The sequence below is a fragment of the Lontra canadensis genome, unplaced genomic scaffold (genome assembly GCF_010015895.1).
Source record: "Lontra canadensis isolate GAN:19392208 unplaced genomic scaffold, GSC_riverotter_1.0 scaffold3, whole genome shotgun sequence".
Lineage (NCBI taxonomy): Eukaryota > Metazoa > Chordata > Mammalia > Carnivora > Mustelidae > Lontra > Lontra canadensis.
Window position 1 is genome coordinate 38,516,882 of NW_022630997.1, and position 14,028 is coordinate 38,530,909.

General features: G+C 50.1%; 1 protein-coding gene across 4 annotated transcripts in view; it reads left to right on the top strand.

The window, feature by feature from the left end:
• DLG5 (discs large MAGUK scaffold protein 5) overlaps window positions 1-14,028 on the top strand; it is a 116,152-nt gene that overhangs the window by 33,417 nt on the left and 68,707 nt on the right. The window lies entirely within an intron of this gene.

Consider the following 14,028-nt stretch of genomic DNA (forward strand, 5'->3'; position numbering starts at 1 on the left):
GAGAAAGCGAGAGAATGCCAGTGTGCACATGGAGGGTGGGCAGAGGGAGAAGCAGGCTCCCTGCTCAGCAGGGAGCCCTGGAAGTGGGACTTGATCCCAGGACCCTGAGATCATGACCTGAGCCGAAGGGCTTAACTGACTGAGCTACCCAGGTGCCCCTCCCTCTTCTTGGATAGGAAAATCATTTGCTTTGGCTCCCAGAACCCCCTGAAGGGCCAAACCCTTCTTTACATTCTCTATTTCTCAGGACCTCAAAAGAAAAGAATACATGGGAGATCACTGTCCTTTTATTTTTCCCTGAGGGCCCTTTTGGTCCTGGTCATTTAAAGAATGGAGAAACAGATTGGATTTTAGAGTTAATTCCAATTGGTAGTCAATTATGCTAACCTTGTGGGGCACCTGGTTCAGCATCTGACTTTGGCTCAGGTCATGTTGTCAGGATCCTGGAATCAAGACCCACTTTGGGTTCCTTGCTCAGTGGGGAGTCTGCTTGTCCCTCCCCATGCTCATGTGCGCTCTCTCTCTCTCTCTCTGTCTCTCAAATAAATAACATCTTTTGAAAAAAATTACAGTAAGCTTGCTAAGAACTGAGCACCATGAAATAGTGTTTCTTTTTTTGTTTTTAAAGATTTGTTTATTTTAGAGAGAGTAAGAGAACATGCAAGAACAAAGGGAGAGAATCTCAAACAGACAATGCCCTGCACACCTTGTGCCTCCCCCCCCCCGCGGCCCCCCCGCCCGGCCCCAGCTGAGCAAAGAGCCCTAGGTGGGGCTTGATCTCAGGACCAACCAAAATCAAGAGTCCAATGCTCAACTGACTGAGCCACATAGACCCACCCCCCAACTTTTTTGTTTTTTCTAAAATTTTATTTTTAAGTAGTCTCTAGACCCAACAGGGGTTTGAGCTTAGGACCCTGAGATTAAGAGTCAAATGCTGCACCAACTGAGACAGCCAGGCACTCCTGAAATAGCGATTCTTGCTGACTGGCCCTTAGGAGCCCACCAGGTGGAGATGGTGCATGCCTTCCCATCTTGCCCTCAGCAGACCTAGCTAATCCATTATGGGCTTCCTCCCCGACAGGTGCAGGTGTGGCCTCAAGCTCTTTTAATACAACGCTTCGGGCAGTTGTCACAAGACATGGCGGTTCTTTCACAGTGAACCTCTTGCCTTTTCTGGTCGGATCCAAGTTCAGTTCTGGTGGAGAAACCGGAGACAGTCAATTGCCTTATTTAACTGGCAGAGCCCTGTTGACCTCCAGAAGGCCACATCAGACATTTCTTTGCCTTCTGTGTCCTACCCCAGCATTTGGTGCTGCAGACCAGTACTCTGACCACTCTCTACCCCATTGCTGTCTAGAAGATCTCATTTTCTTGCTTGTCCTGTACCCCTGAGTGGTCTCCGTGTCTCCTCCAGAAATTTTTATTCCTTTCCCTATCCTTGCAGAGTGTCTGTCCCAGGATTTTGTATGTGCCTAGAACAATACTTACCGTGTGGTTGCCTGTTAGGAAGTCCTAGATCTGGCCCGCCCCTTTCCCTCGCTTCTTTCTGACCCGAGGGCTTCACATTGCCAGGGTAGTGGCTGTGGGCTTACCACTGATGTCTTCCAGGCGCTGTGGGATGTCTCCCACGGAGACTGTGTTAGTCCCAAACTGTCCCCAAGGATTTTGGGTAACTATAATAGAGAGGGAAATAAAGCCCTTGTCTTTTTTTTTTTTTTTTTTTGATGGCTAAATACGTAGAACAATATTTACCATCTTAACCATTTTTAAATATAGAGTTCAGTGGTATTAACACATTCATAATGTTGTACCATCCCTACCATTTACCTCCAGAACTCTTCATCTTGCAAAAATGAAGCTATGGGGTGCCTGGGTGGCTTAGTGGGTTAAGCCTCTGCCTTCGGCTCAGGTCATGATCTCAGGGTCCTCAGATTGAGTCCCGCATCGGGCTCTCTGCTCAGTGGGGAGCCTGCTTCCCCCTCTCTCTGCCTGCCTCTCTGCCTGCTTGTGATCTCTCTCTCTGTCAAATAAATAAATAAAATCTTTAGAAAAATTACAAAAATAAAACTATATCCATTAAGCAGTAATTCCCCATTTTTCCCTTCACCCCAGCCCCCGATAATCACCATTCTACTTTGTCTCTTATGATTTTGATTCCTTCAAGTACTTCATATAAGTGGAATTACAGGATTTGTCTTCTTGTGACTGGCTTATTTCATTTACCATAATGTCCTCAATACTCACCCGTGTTGTATAACATGTCCCAATTTCCTAGCTTTTTTTCCCCCCAACATTTTGTTTATTTACTTTAGGGAACACAAGCAGTTGAGGGAGAGGGAGAGAGAATTTTTTTTTTTTTTTTTTTTGGACAGATAGAGGGAAAACACAAACAAGGGGAGCTGTGGGCAGAGGGAGAGAGAGAGAAGCAAGCAGGCTTCTCGCCAAGCAGGGAGCCCGGTTTGGGGCTCGATCCCAGGACTTCTGGGTCTTGACCTGAGCCGAAGTCAGTCGCTTAACTGACTGAGCCACCCAGGTGTCCCAAGAGAGAGAATCTTAAGCAGTCTCTGTGTTGAGTGTGGAAGCCAACGCAGGGCTCGATCTCATGACCCTGAGGTCATTACCTGAGCCGAAACTGAGTTGGATGCTCAACTGAAGGTACCACCCAGGTGCCCCTGACTTACCTAGCATTTTAAGGCTGGCTAACACGACAGCATACACATGTCCCACATTTTGCTTATCTGTTCATCTGGCAATGGACACTCATGTTGCTCACATGTTTTAGATATTGTGAGTAATGCTGTTGACATGGGTATAGGAATATCTCCTTGAGACCCTGCTTTCAGTTTATTTGGGTATATGCCCAAAAGTGGATTTGTTGAATCCTGTGATAATACTATTTTTGATTTTTTGAGAAACTGCCATACTAGTTTCCGCAGTGGCTATACCGTCTTACCTTCCCACCAGCAGCACAGGAGGGTTCTTGTCTCTCCACATGTGTCACCCACACTTGTTACTTTCTGCTTTGTTGATGGTAGTCACCCCAAGCTGGCAGAGGGAGTAGCTCCTTGTGGCTTTGATTTGCATTTCTTTAAGGATGAGTAATGTTGAGCATCTTTGCATGTGCTTGTTGGCTGTATATCTTCTTCGGAGAAATGTCTGTCCCAAGTATTCGTCATTTGCCTTTTTTTTTTCCTTAAGAGAGAGGGGCGCCTGAGTGGCCCAGTTCGTTAAGCGTCTGTCTTTAGCTTAGGTCATGATCTCAGGATTCTGGGATCGACACCCACTTTGGGCTCCCTGCTCAGTGGAAGGGAAGCTCAGTGCTTCTCCCTCTCCCTCTTCACTCCCTTCCACGTTCATATGCATACACTCTCTTTCTCTGAAATAAATAAAACCTTTGAAAAGAAAGAGAGTGAGAGAGCACACGTGCGCATGTGTTGGGGGGTGGGGAGGGCAGAGGGAGAGAGACTTTCTAGCAGGCTCTGTGCCCAGCAAGGAGCCCAATTTGGGTCTCAGTCCCATGACCTCATGAGATCATGACCTGAGCCAAAACCAGGAGTTGCACGTTTCACTGACTGAGCCACCCAGACACCCCTCGTTTGCCTCTTTTTGAATCAGGTTTTTTTTAAAAATTGCTTTAGGAGTTCTCTATATAGTCTGATATTAATCCTTGATCATATATCATATATGTAACTTGCAAATATTTTCTCCCATTCTGTGGGCTGCCTTTTCACTCTGATGGTAGTGCCTTTCAGTGTATAAAATTCTAACGTTTTCATAAAGCCCATTATGTCTTTCTCTCTCGTTGCCCATGACTTTGGTGTCATATCTAAGAAATCATTGCCAAATTCAATGTCTTGAAGCCCTATATTTAATCATGTTTTATAAGTTTAGCTCTGATCTTCAGGATGTGGATTAATTTTGAGTTAATTTTTGTCTGTGGTTTTAGATAAGGGTCCAAATTCACTTTTTTGCATGTGGATATCCAGTTTTCCCAGCATCATTTCTTGGAAAGTCTGTTCTTTTCTCATTGACTAGCGCTGGCCCCTGTCAGGGTGATTTGAGCATTTGTGGGAAGGTTTATTTCTCTTCTGCTGGTACATTTGCCTGTCTTTGTGCTGGTATCACACTGTTTTGATTATTGTAGCTTCATAGCAAGGTTTGAAATTAGGAAGTGTGAGTCCCCTGCCTTCATTCTTTTTTACAATTGTTTTAGCTATTTGGGGTTCCTTGAGACTCCATTTTAATTTTCAAGTGGGTCTTGCTATTTCTGCAAAATAGGTCATGGGACTTCTGAGAGGGAATGCACTGAGTTGTTGGCATCTAACATAGTCCTTGCTTTTTACTCATTTCCTTGTGTTTTGTTGCAGCATTGTGTTTTGAATAAGAGTACTGGAAAAGGAGGAGTTTCTAGAAGAGAAGAGGCCAGCAGTGAGGAGGGGGTGAAGGCAGCTGGGAATAGTGCACAGGGGCTTCAGGGAGCAGGGGCACATGGGTCTCGGGCAGGTTTGTGTTTGTGAGCAGCAAAGCACTTTCGGCACCTGTAAATTTATTCACCAGCACGACAGTCTGTGAGATACAGATAAAGACTTTTTATAGCTCTGGTGTGTAGATGAAGAAGCTGAGGCTCAGGAAAATAATTCGCCTCAGCCATCTCTTAGTAGGTGACCAAACCAGGGAGAACCCCGGTCCATCCAGCTTCTGATCCTGTGCCGTTTGTCCTGTGCCCTGTGCACTTTGTACCTCCCCTCCCTGTGGCCAGGTTCCTGGTGGGTTCAAATTCAGCAGGAAGGTTGTGTGGAGGGGAGATAAGCAGTTCTCCATGGTCTCAGACTCATGGGGACCCAGCGTGGTGGTTAGTAGTTTTCTCCTTCCCAGCGTGGTGGTCAGTAGTTTTCTTCTTTCTTTCTTCCTCCCTTCCTCTCCCTCCCTCCCTCCCTTCCTTCCTTCCTTCCTTCCTTTCTTCCTTCCTTCCTTCCTTCCTTCCAGATTTTATTGATTTATTTGAGAGAGCGCTCATGACCTGGGAGAGGGAGAAGCAGACTCCCTGCTGAGCATGGAGACCAATGTGGGGCTCAATCCCAGGACCCCGGGATCATGACCTGAGCTGAAGACAGATGCTTAATTGGCTGAGCCACCCAGGCACCCTGGTGGTCAGTATTTTTGGGGGCACCACGCAAAGCAATGGGGAGGGTGCTGTTGTTGCTGCTGAAGGAAAAGGGGCAGAGGCAGCAGCTCATTGCTGGTGAGAGCAAGAGCTTTCCTCTCTGGCCTTTGTGGGCTGAGTGTCCCTGATCTGTGCAGGCTGGTATCACTTCCTTGCCTACTTCACCCCTTACGCCCTGAGACTTGGGCTGTTCCCAGAGCCATCGTTTCCTCTGGGTGACTCCTCTGTCTACCCTGAAGTGTGATGAATGGAAAATGGCCATTTGGGGGATGACGTGGCATTAAGGGGACAGAGGGGGGAGACATTCTGGAGTTCTTTTGCCTTCAGTCTGAGCATTGGAGTCATGAGCAGGTTCCCCAAACCCCACTGGTTCATTCTATTTGCTGCCTTCTAAGCCAGGATGGAAATATTTATCTGGCTCTGTATCCAGAGATTGTGCTGGTCTCCCTTGAGTGGACCAGGATGAGCTGGTGGTCGGAAGAGTGACAGGGTTGGAGGGGTTGAAGCCAGGACAGGAGGACAAGGCTGGCAGCTGAGGTATGGCAGAGATGACTGGAACCTGTCTTTCTCTTGCTTCTCTTCTTCCCTCCCACTCTTGGAAAGCTAATTTTGGCCACAGTGCAAAAAGCTGGCCCATAAGCCGCTTTCTGGCACAGCCCCATCAGAGTTTCTAACCCATCAGTTGTGACTCTTAAGTGCTTCTCCTCACCTGAGCAGGGGGATGGCTGCTCCCACCCTCTGTTGGGACAAGGTACTTGTGACTTTCGTTTTTTCTGACCCTGGTAGAAAGGAAGTAATACGGGGCTAGAGTCTTAATTTGAACCTGGATTCATCACTTAGTAGCTTTGGGGATGTGGGTGAGTTACTTAGTCTCTCTGAGCCTGTATTTCACCATTTAGAAAATGAGTTATTAGTCCATTTCTAATAGTGTTGTTGGGATGAGTAAATGAAATAATCCATATAAATAGTACCTTCGCTGTGACAAGTGCTCAATAAATATCAGCTGCTATGAGTAGTCAGAATGTGGTAATTAGTGCATTCAAGAAAAGCTTGAGCTCAGACATGTAAGATGCCTAGTGCTCGTTGATGGCTCTCCCTATCCGACTGACTCATTTCCATCAGTCCCTTTGATATCCAGGGAAGTTTAGGGAGGGGGTGGATTGCAGGTATGGTTTGCATTCCTCTACCTGAGACGCTCTGTACTTCCTTTAGGTCTCTCTTCAAATGTGACCTCAGAGAGACTACCCCCCCCCCGCCCCGCATTGTACCACAACAGCCACCTGTCCACCCCACCCCAGTCACCCTCCGTAGTGTGCTTATGACCTGATGCAGTTCACATTTATTAGTTTAGCTCTGTTCTTCTCCCCGCTATTCCTGTGAGCTTCATGAGAGCAGGGAGTCCGTCTCTCCTTCTCTGCTGCACTCACAGGACCTCCTAGCACAGTGCTCGTTGAGCATTTGGTGAATGAATGGGCTCTGTGTTCCCCGGGGCGGACATGCCTACCGAGGGTTGGCGCCTTGCACAGAGTGCCCTCTCTCCATCTCTCCTGAGGTGTGCTGACAATGTGCTGCTCATGTGCAGGTAGCTGGTAGTGAGGACTCTGAGAAGGTCTGGGCGGGCTGGAGGGATACCAGGCACATACCGAGTGCTCCGGCTTGTTCTTTGTGACTCAGAATGAGACACCTACAGGGAAGGCCAGGGTTGGATTGGAGTTGGCTGAGTCCAGGCAGAATGGTGGAAGAGGACAAAGGGGGCCTCTGATTTTTTTAAAAAGATTTTTATTTATTTATTTGACAGAGATCACAAGTAGGCAGAGAGGCAGGCAGAGAGAGAGGGGGAAGCAGGCTCCCCGCTGAGCAGAGAGCCCGATGTGGGGCTTGATCCCAGGACCCCGAGATCATGACCTGAGCCAAAGGCAGAGGCTTTAACCCACTGAGCCACCCAGGCGCCCCCTCCTCCAACTTTTTTTTTTTTTTAAGATTTTATTTATTTATTAGAGAGAGGGAGAGCATAAGGGGGAGGGGCGGAGGGAGAAGTGGTCCTCCCACTGAGCAGGGAGCCCGACTGCTGGCCTTGATCCCAGGAACCCTGGGATCTTTTTTTTTTTTTTCCCTTAAGTTTTTTTTTTTTTTTTTTTTTTTTTTTTTTTTTTTTTTTTTGTCTGAGAGAGAGAGAAAGAGAGAGAGAGAATAAGCAGGGGAAGGAGGAGCAGACTCTGCCCAGCAAGGAGCCTGAGGCAGGACTTGATCCTAGGGTGTTTGCCCTGTGTCTGGCTTTGTCCTTGGACATTGACCTCTTTTTACTCCTTTGGCCCTCATACTCATCATTCTTCCTGCTTTATAAACAAGGACATTAGGCCCAGAAAGTGGAAAGCACTTGCCCCAGTCCACACAGCGTGGGGGCCTGGCTAGAGCCGGCGCTCGTGTTGATGCCCCGTGATGGTGCAGGGCTGCACACTCCTGGTGGTAGTCTGTGGGGAGGAGGTAGCCTCTTCTCCCCTTACTGAGTAGCGGAGAGGGAGTCCCAGTTGAGAGCCGGAGGGAGCTGGCAGTGCCAAGTGCCGTGCAGGAAGCTGCTTCCTGCCCATGGTGACGTACGGTGTTGGTTAGAAGTTTATTCTCGGGCAGATGTGCTGTAGCGACTTGTCCATCAGCGGCATCGTGGCGGCTTGGTGGCCCCCTGGGTGTTTGTGTTGCTCTGGTTCCGTGTTCCCTCTTGCTGTATCCTTGTTGCTACACCAGGGGCATGAGGTGTCACAAGGGCAGCGGTCATGAGCTTTGGTTTGGGGGATGCTGGTCAGGCTTGGTCACACTCATTGGTGGGGAACATGCCTCTAAATAATTGTATTTTATTTTATTTTTAAAGATTTTATTTATTTGTTTGACAGAGAGAAATAGAGAGAGAGAATGAGCACAAGCAGGGGGAGTGGCAGGCAGAGGGAAACGGAGGATACTGACATGGGATTTGATCCCAGGGTCCTGGGATCATGACCTGAGCTGAAGGCAGATCCTTAACCAACTGAGCCACCAGGCACCTAGATGATTGCATTTAGTAGGAGACTCTTTAACACCTGTCCCAAGCATCCCCCTAACCCCCACCTCCAGCTATAAATGCTGACCTAGCTTCCCTCCCAGGGAGCCCACCAAACCCTGCTTGGGCCACGTCCTAGGTGCAGAATTATAACCCAGCCCAGCTGGGAAATGATAGAAAACAGGGCTTGTTTTGGGTGACAGAAATCCAGAACTGGGAGGTGTTCCCACTTAGCACCAAGTTGATGGTCCCAGTTTCTCCCGCTACTCCCATCCTGGAGCTTAGCTGCTCTGACAGGGAGACAACAAAGAAAGCGTCCAGCTTTTCCCAGCTGATGAGGGGAAGGAAGCTTTCTTTTTTTTTTTTTTTTAAAGATTTTATTTATTTATCTGACAGAGAGAGATCACAAGCAGGCAGAGGCAGAGAGAGAGAGAGGAGGAAGCAGGCTCCCCGCTGAGCAGAGAGCCCGATGCGGGGCTTGATCCCAGGATCCCGAGATCATGACCCGAGCCGAAGGCAGTGGCTTAACCCAGTGAGCCACCCAGGCGCCCCGGAAGGAAGCTTTCTGACTGCTGTTTTTAATCTCTGGAAATTCAACAAACTTCCATCATCTTGTGCCTTGGGGGAGGGGAGGACTCAAAGGGCCTGACAGTAGTAAGAGAAGGGTCTTTATTTTAATCTCACTGAGTGATCAGTTCTGGGTGCGCATGTCTTGTTTTCCCTACCTTTTCAGACTTCCGCTTTGGGGGCCAGTTTTGGTGGGAGATGGGGTTGGGTCACAGGCGACAGCACTGTGGAGTTTCCTCAGTCAGGGTCAGGTAGTCAGTGCCTTATCTCCTGGTAGTTTCCAGAGTCCAGTGAGAGGGGGTGAAGGAGTGAGCCTAGAGCCCCGCAGGCGTCCTTCACACTACCCCTGCACACGTCTCAATTGCACACTTGGAGGTTAACACTCGACTTAGCTAGGAAACGAACACCCCCTTTCACCTTTGAAAGATGGGCTGCTGGTTCTTGTCATGACCTCAAGAAGGGAGAAGTAAGCATCCTTACTGTGATATCTTAGCAAACTCATTATTCTTGTTCTAAACTTTGCAGAGAATACTGCAGCTCTTTCTCAGTTGGGGAAGACTAATGGGGTCTTTACTTACAAACCTGACACTTTGGGGGGTGGATTATGCACACTAGGGGGGGGGGGTGCATCTTCACCGGACCTGGAACAGCAGGCCTCCTGTTTGTTGCCGGCCTTCCTGTGCATGCTGGGGAGAAGGTGATTTTCCCGTCCTGAGGCAGGCACAGAGGGTGCAGGAAGCAGGACTTCCTTAATGGCTGTGCCATGTTCTGGCTGCTCAGTTCCGGGGCCGTGGTCACCCCATACCTCTCTGACATGTTGGGGCTTGTCAGCCTCCTAGTTTGGTCTGTGTCCACAGCCTTGGGCCATATATTTAAAGGGAAGGAAGCTGAGGCCTTGGGGAGATGTGTGGCTGCACTGAGCCTGTGATTCTGCAGGAGGGCTTCTCGTTGGCAGATGGGGGGAGCACCCTCCCACTACCTTCCGTGGCCCTCAGAAGCAGGGAGGTGTTCTCTGCACAGCACACAGCATTCCTCATGCTCTTGCCTCCTTCCTCGTCTCTGCAGCTCACGGAGTTGGTGCTTGTTGGATGTGCGTGTCCATGCTCTGGGACTGGCCTCTGCCCCCATCATGGCCCTGGATGTTGGGGCGGGCAGGAAGCAACAGCACATGTCAGGGCCATGGAGCCATGGCTCCTCTCACCGTCTGCTCAGCTGTAGTCCCATCTCTGTAGCCCCATCTCTGGCTCAGCAATGCCGCCTCAGCAGTGCCTATTGGGTGTCCTCTTGGTGGGGGAAGGAGGGCGGGGAGTGGCTCTGGGGGTGGGGTGGGGTGGGGTGGGGGCCCAGGGGGGCTGGCTCTGTTCGGAGACTTTCTGCTTGCACAGGGGGACAGGCTCTGCCTGTGTTTCCTCCAAGCTGAGTTGGCTTCTCAGGTGCTTGTCCAAGTTCACCATCCTCCAGGGCCAGCTCCAGGCTGCTTCCTCCATGAAGCCTCCCGTGACTGCCCTTCCACCTTCAGAGCCTGGCAGCAGCGTTGGGTGTAGGGATCAAGATTGAAGACTTTAGGGGCACCTGGGTGGCTCAGTGGGTTGAGCCGCTGCCTTCGGCTCAGGTCATGATCTCGGAGTCCTGGGATCAAGCCCCGAATCGGGCTCTCTGCTCAGCAGGGAGCCTGCTTCCTCCTCTCTCTCTGCCTGCCTCTCTGCCTGCTTGTGATCTCTCTCTGTCAAATAAATAAAATAAAATCTTTAAAAAAAAAAAAAAGATTGAAGACTTTGGGCTAAACTGGGCTTCTATCTTGTCCATACTCCTATCGGCTCTATCAAGACCTTACGCAAGTTTCTTAATTATCCTAACCCTTAGTTTTCCCCTCCGTAAAATGGACCTAATGACAGCCTCAGGGTTGTTTTAGGAATTCACTGGGACAGTGCATGCCAAGTGCTTAGCACAACTTGATACTTAATAGTGCTCAATGTCTATTAGCTGCTGTTACTATTACTATTACTATTATTATTATTATTAGTTGAGTACTGTATAGTCTGGCAGTGTGTTATCCTAACCTGTTTGACCTTGTCACTCTAGTACAGCTATCAATTTCAGTAACCAGAGGATTGAGAATGGCAGGGTGGGAAGGTCTGGTTTGACTACAGTGGTGGCAGCTAGCACGTAGAGCACTCGTGCCAGGTGCTGTTTCTGGCCCTTTCCACATGAACTCTGTAGATTCCTCTATTAGGTAAGTACTCTTACTAACCCATTTGACAGATGGGCACATGGTGGCAAGGGGGAGCCGAGTGACTAACCCAAAGGCACACAGCCATGTGGCAGAGTTGGGAGTTTAGCCCAGGCAGGCTGGTACCCATGTGGGACTTCTAGTCATTATTGCCTTCCTTGACAGCCGAGTGACCCAGGCTCAGAGAGGAGAAGAGACTTACGCAGAGTTTCACAGCAACTGGGTAGCCTGTTGAGCTCCTGGCTTGTCTTCTTTCCCAGGCCTGGTCCGAGGGCCTTGCAGGGCTCAGGCTCATGGCAGGAACCTGATGGGCACATTCGAGTACGAGAACTCAGAAGCCCTCGGTCATCTGTGGGATCCTCAGGTGTGAACGAGGACAGGGTGCCAGGGCCAGGCTGCCTGCCTTCCCAGTGCACTCGCAGCCTGCTTTCATCCTCCTCTTCGTAGATGCTTGTTGGGGGGATGCAGGTGCTCCCAGCGATCTGGCACTGTCTCGGGTCCGTTCGGCAGGCCAGCCTCTCCTCACCCTCCCGGAGCACAGGGAGGACTCTGCCTGCTGGCTCCAGGCTGGATCAAGTCCCTTCGATGCTTCTGGTTTTCATGGGGAGGAAGTATGAGTCACGGGGCCTGTATAAGCTCCAGGTGAACGGAGGGGTGTATTAGGTGACAAGCTAAGTTTGTCTCTCTTGGGCCCCATGGGCTGCGGACTGGGCCATTCCGTTATCGCTCTGGTGATTTTACTGAAAGTTCTTTTGAAGTGGTCTCCATGACCCCGTGGGGCTGAGTCACAGAGTAAACACAGCAGGGGCTGGGCTCTTGGGAAGGATGCAGACAATGCGTGGGTCCCAGGGTTTGCCGGCTCTGTTTCAGGGCCTCTGCCATAGCTCGCACTGGCTTCCCACCTGATGACTCTGGGGAGCCTTGGCGCCCTGCTGCCCTGCATTTATTCTGTCTGTGGACCCCATGCCCTGGGGGCTTGTTAGAAATGCAGAGTCTCAGGGCCCCCCATCTGCCCACATCAGAATCTGCCCTTTGCTTGGGTCCCCCGGTAGTCCCAATGGCAGTAGAGGCCTTCCCTGTGTCTCTCTCTGTTTACCCGTCCATGAAAAATCTAGGCTCATGCTCTGCTCTTCTTTCCTGGAAATGTTTCCAGGTCATCTGACTTCTTCATGAGTCTTCTGAGGATCTGTGCACAGGCTTGTCTGGGTTTGTGGGAGCATCCCGAGTGGCAGTGCCTGGCTGTCCTGTGGGAGCTTGGGGGAGCATGGGGAGGGAGTGGGGTCAGTGCCAGGGGGGAGCCAGGCCAATTTCATAGCCCTCATTAGTCTGGGCCTTTCTGCCAGGTGGAGCGTATGCCTTAGGTTTCAGAGCATGTGGGACGTGGGTGTCTTTGTGGAACTCCTGAGGAAATTTTGGGGGGCTGGGAAGTGTGCATCTGTGAGATGAGACTCCTGCTGGCCTCCAGATTCAATTGTGAAACCTCAGAGGTAGATGATGCCTGACACCCGCCCTTCAAAAGCCACTGGCTTTGAAAGGACACCACGTGACTTTGGAGGAGCGTCTCTCCTCTTGCCTTTTCCCGACATCCTGACCACATAGGCTTTTTAAGACAACAATAGCAGCAGAGACAAAGCATGACCAAGACAACGTCGTCTTTGGGCCTTTTTTTCCCCTCTGAATGACGTCTAAGGCCCTGGGAACATTGTAAAAACTGGGCCCTGTCCAATTTGCATCACTCCCTGCCAGCCCCCAGCTCCTAGGAGCCCTGCCAGCCAACTCGGGGGCGGAGATGCCCAGAGATGCAGATAGAGATGTCACGTCACCCCAGGTCATGCCCCAGAACCTCTGCAGGAGGACTTCAGGGACAGGGAAGAAGAACAGAATGTGTTGGTTGGCCCGTTGACTCCCCCAGCCAGGAAGGGAGATGGGCGGAGAGAGACAAGGATGTCTGCCAAGTGTAATTAACAGTGGAAACTGGCCATGGGGGAGGAAAGAGACGTCTTGATGAGAAGGGGTGCTTTACTGGAAGATTGGGCTCTTCTGATGCCCGTAGTCAGGAAGAGCGAGGCTTTCTGCAGGGAGCGTGGTGTCGCAAGCACGATCGCACCCAGCTCAGAGATCTGGGAGGTTTGAGTGGGAGAGTTTATTTGTGCCTCCTTTTCTGAGTAGGCATCTTTCGAAAACAGTCCACCAACATACCAACTGGCTAGCCTTCCTTGTCCACATAAAGAAAAAAAATAAGAGACTGTCGATTGAGTTGAGAAAATTGGCATTGTGTTGACGTTTCTGTCCTTTGAAGATACCAACGGAGTGGTATCCTTCACCAATCCTTATGCAATACTTACTGCCCTTCATGGTATGAGAAGAGAGATGATTGGGGAAACTGGTGGTGCTCATTGTTTTGTTGAGACAAAAACGCAGAGATGTTGAATGGACAGCAACATGAATCATGTGGGTGGAACCTGAAATACAAGAGGTATTTCATTGAACGTTGCTATTCATTTTCTGGTGGGATCAAGGAATTTCAGGGCTGAATGGAGTTTTCTGGTTCCTTCTCCCTTCGAGTGATGGGCAGAACCCTCCTGTGGCTTCCGGACCAGGCCAGGCCGGGCAGGGGGCCTCGGTGAAGTGAGGTGTGTGTGGAGGAGGTCCCGCGCTTCCCAGGTCTCTTGGGACCGAGCCAGGCCTGACAGTTGGGCGCCCCCAGCCGCAGCCTTCTCCAGCACCCCCTGCCATGTTCTGTCTTGCTGCCAGATGCCATTCGGCACAGATGGAGCCCTTTGACAGTCCTGTCTGAAGACAGAACATCTGTCTACTCCCTACGTCTTCCTCTTCAGTCCATGCAAAACATCCACAGGTTCTTCTTCTTCTTTTTTTTTTTAATAAAAAAAATTTTTTTAGAGCCTTTTAGATTCACAGCAAAATTGAGGGGAACGCAGAAAGAATTCCTTCCCCCCGACCCCCTGCCTCTACCTGTGTACAGCCTTGCCCACTGTCAGCACCATTCCCCGGAGTGGTACGTTTGTTATCGTTGAT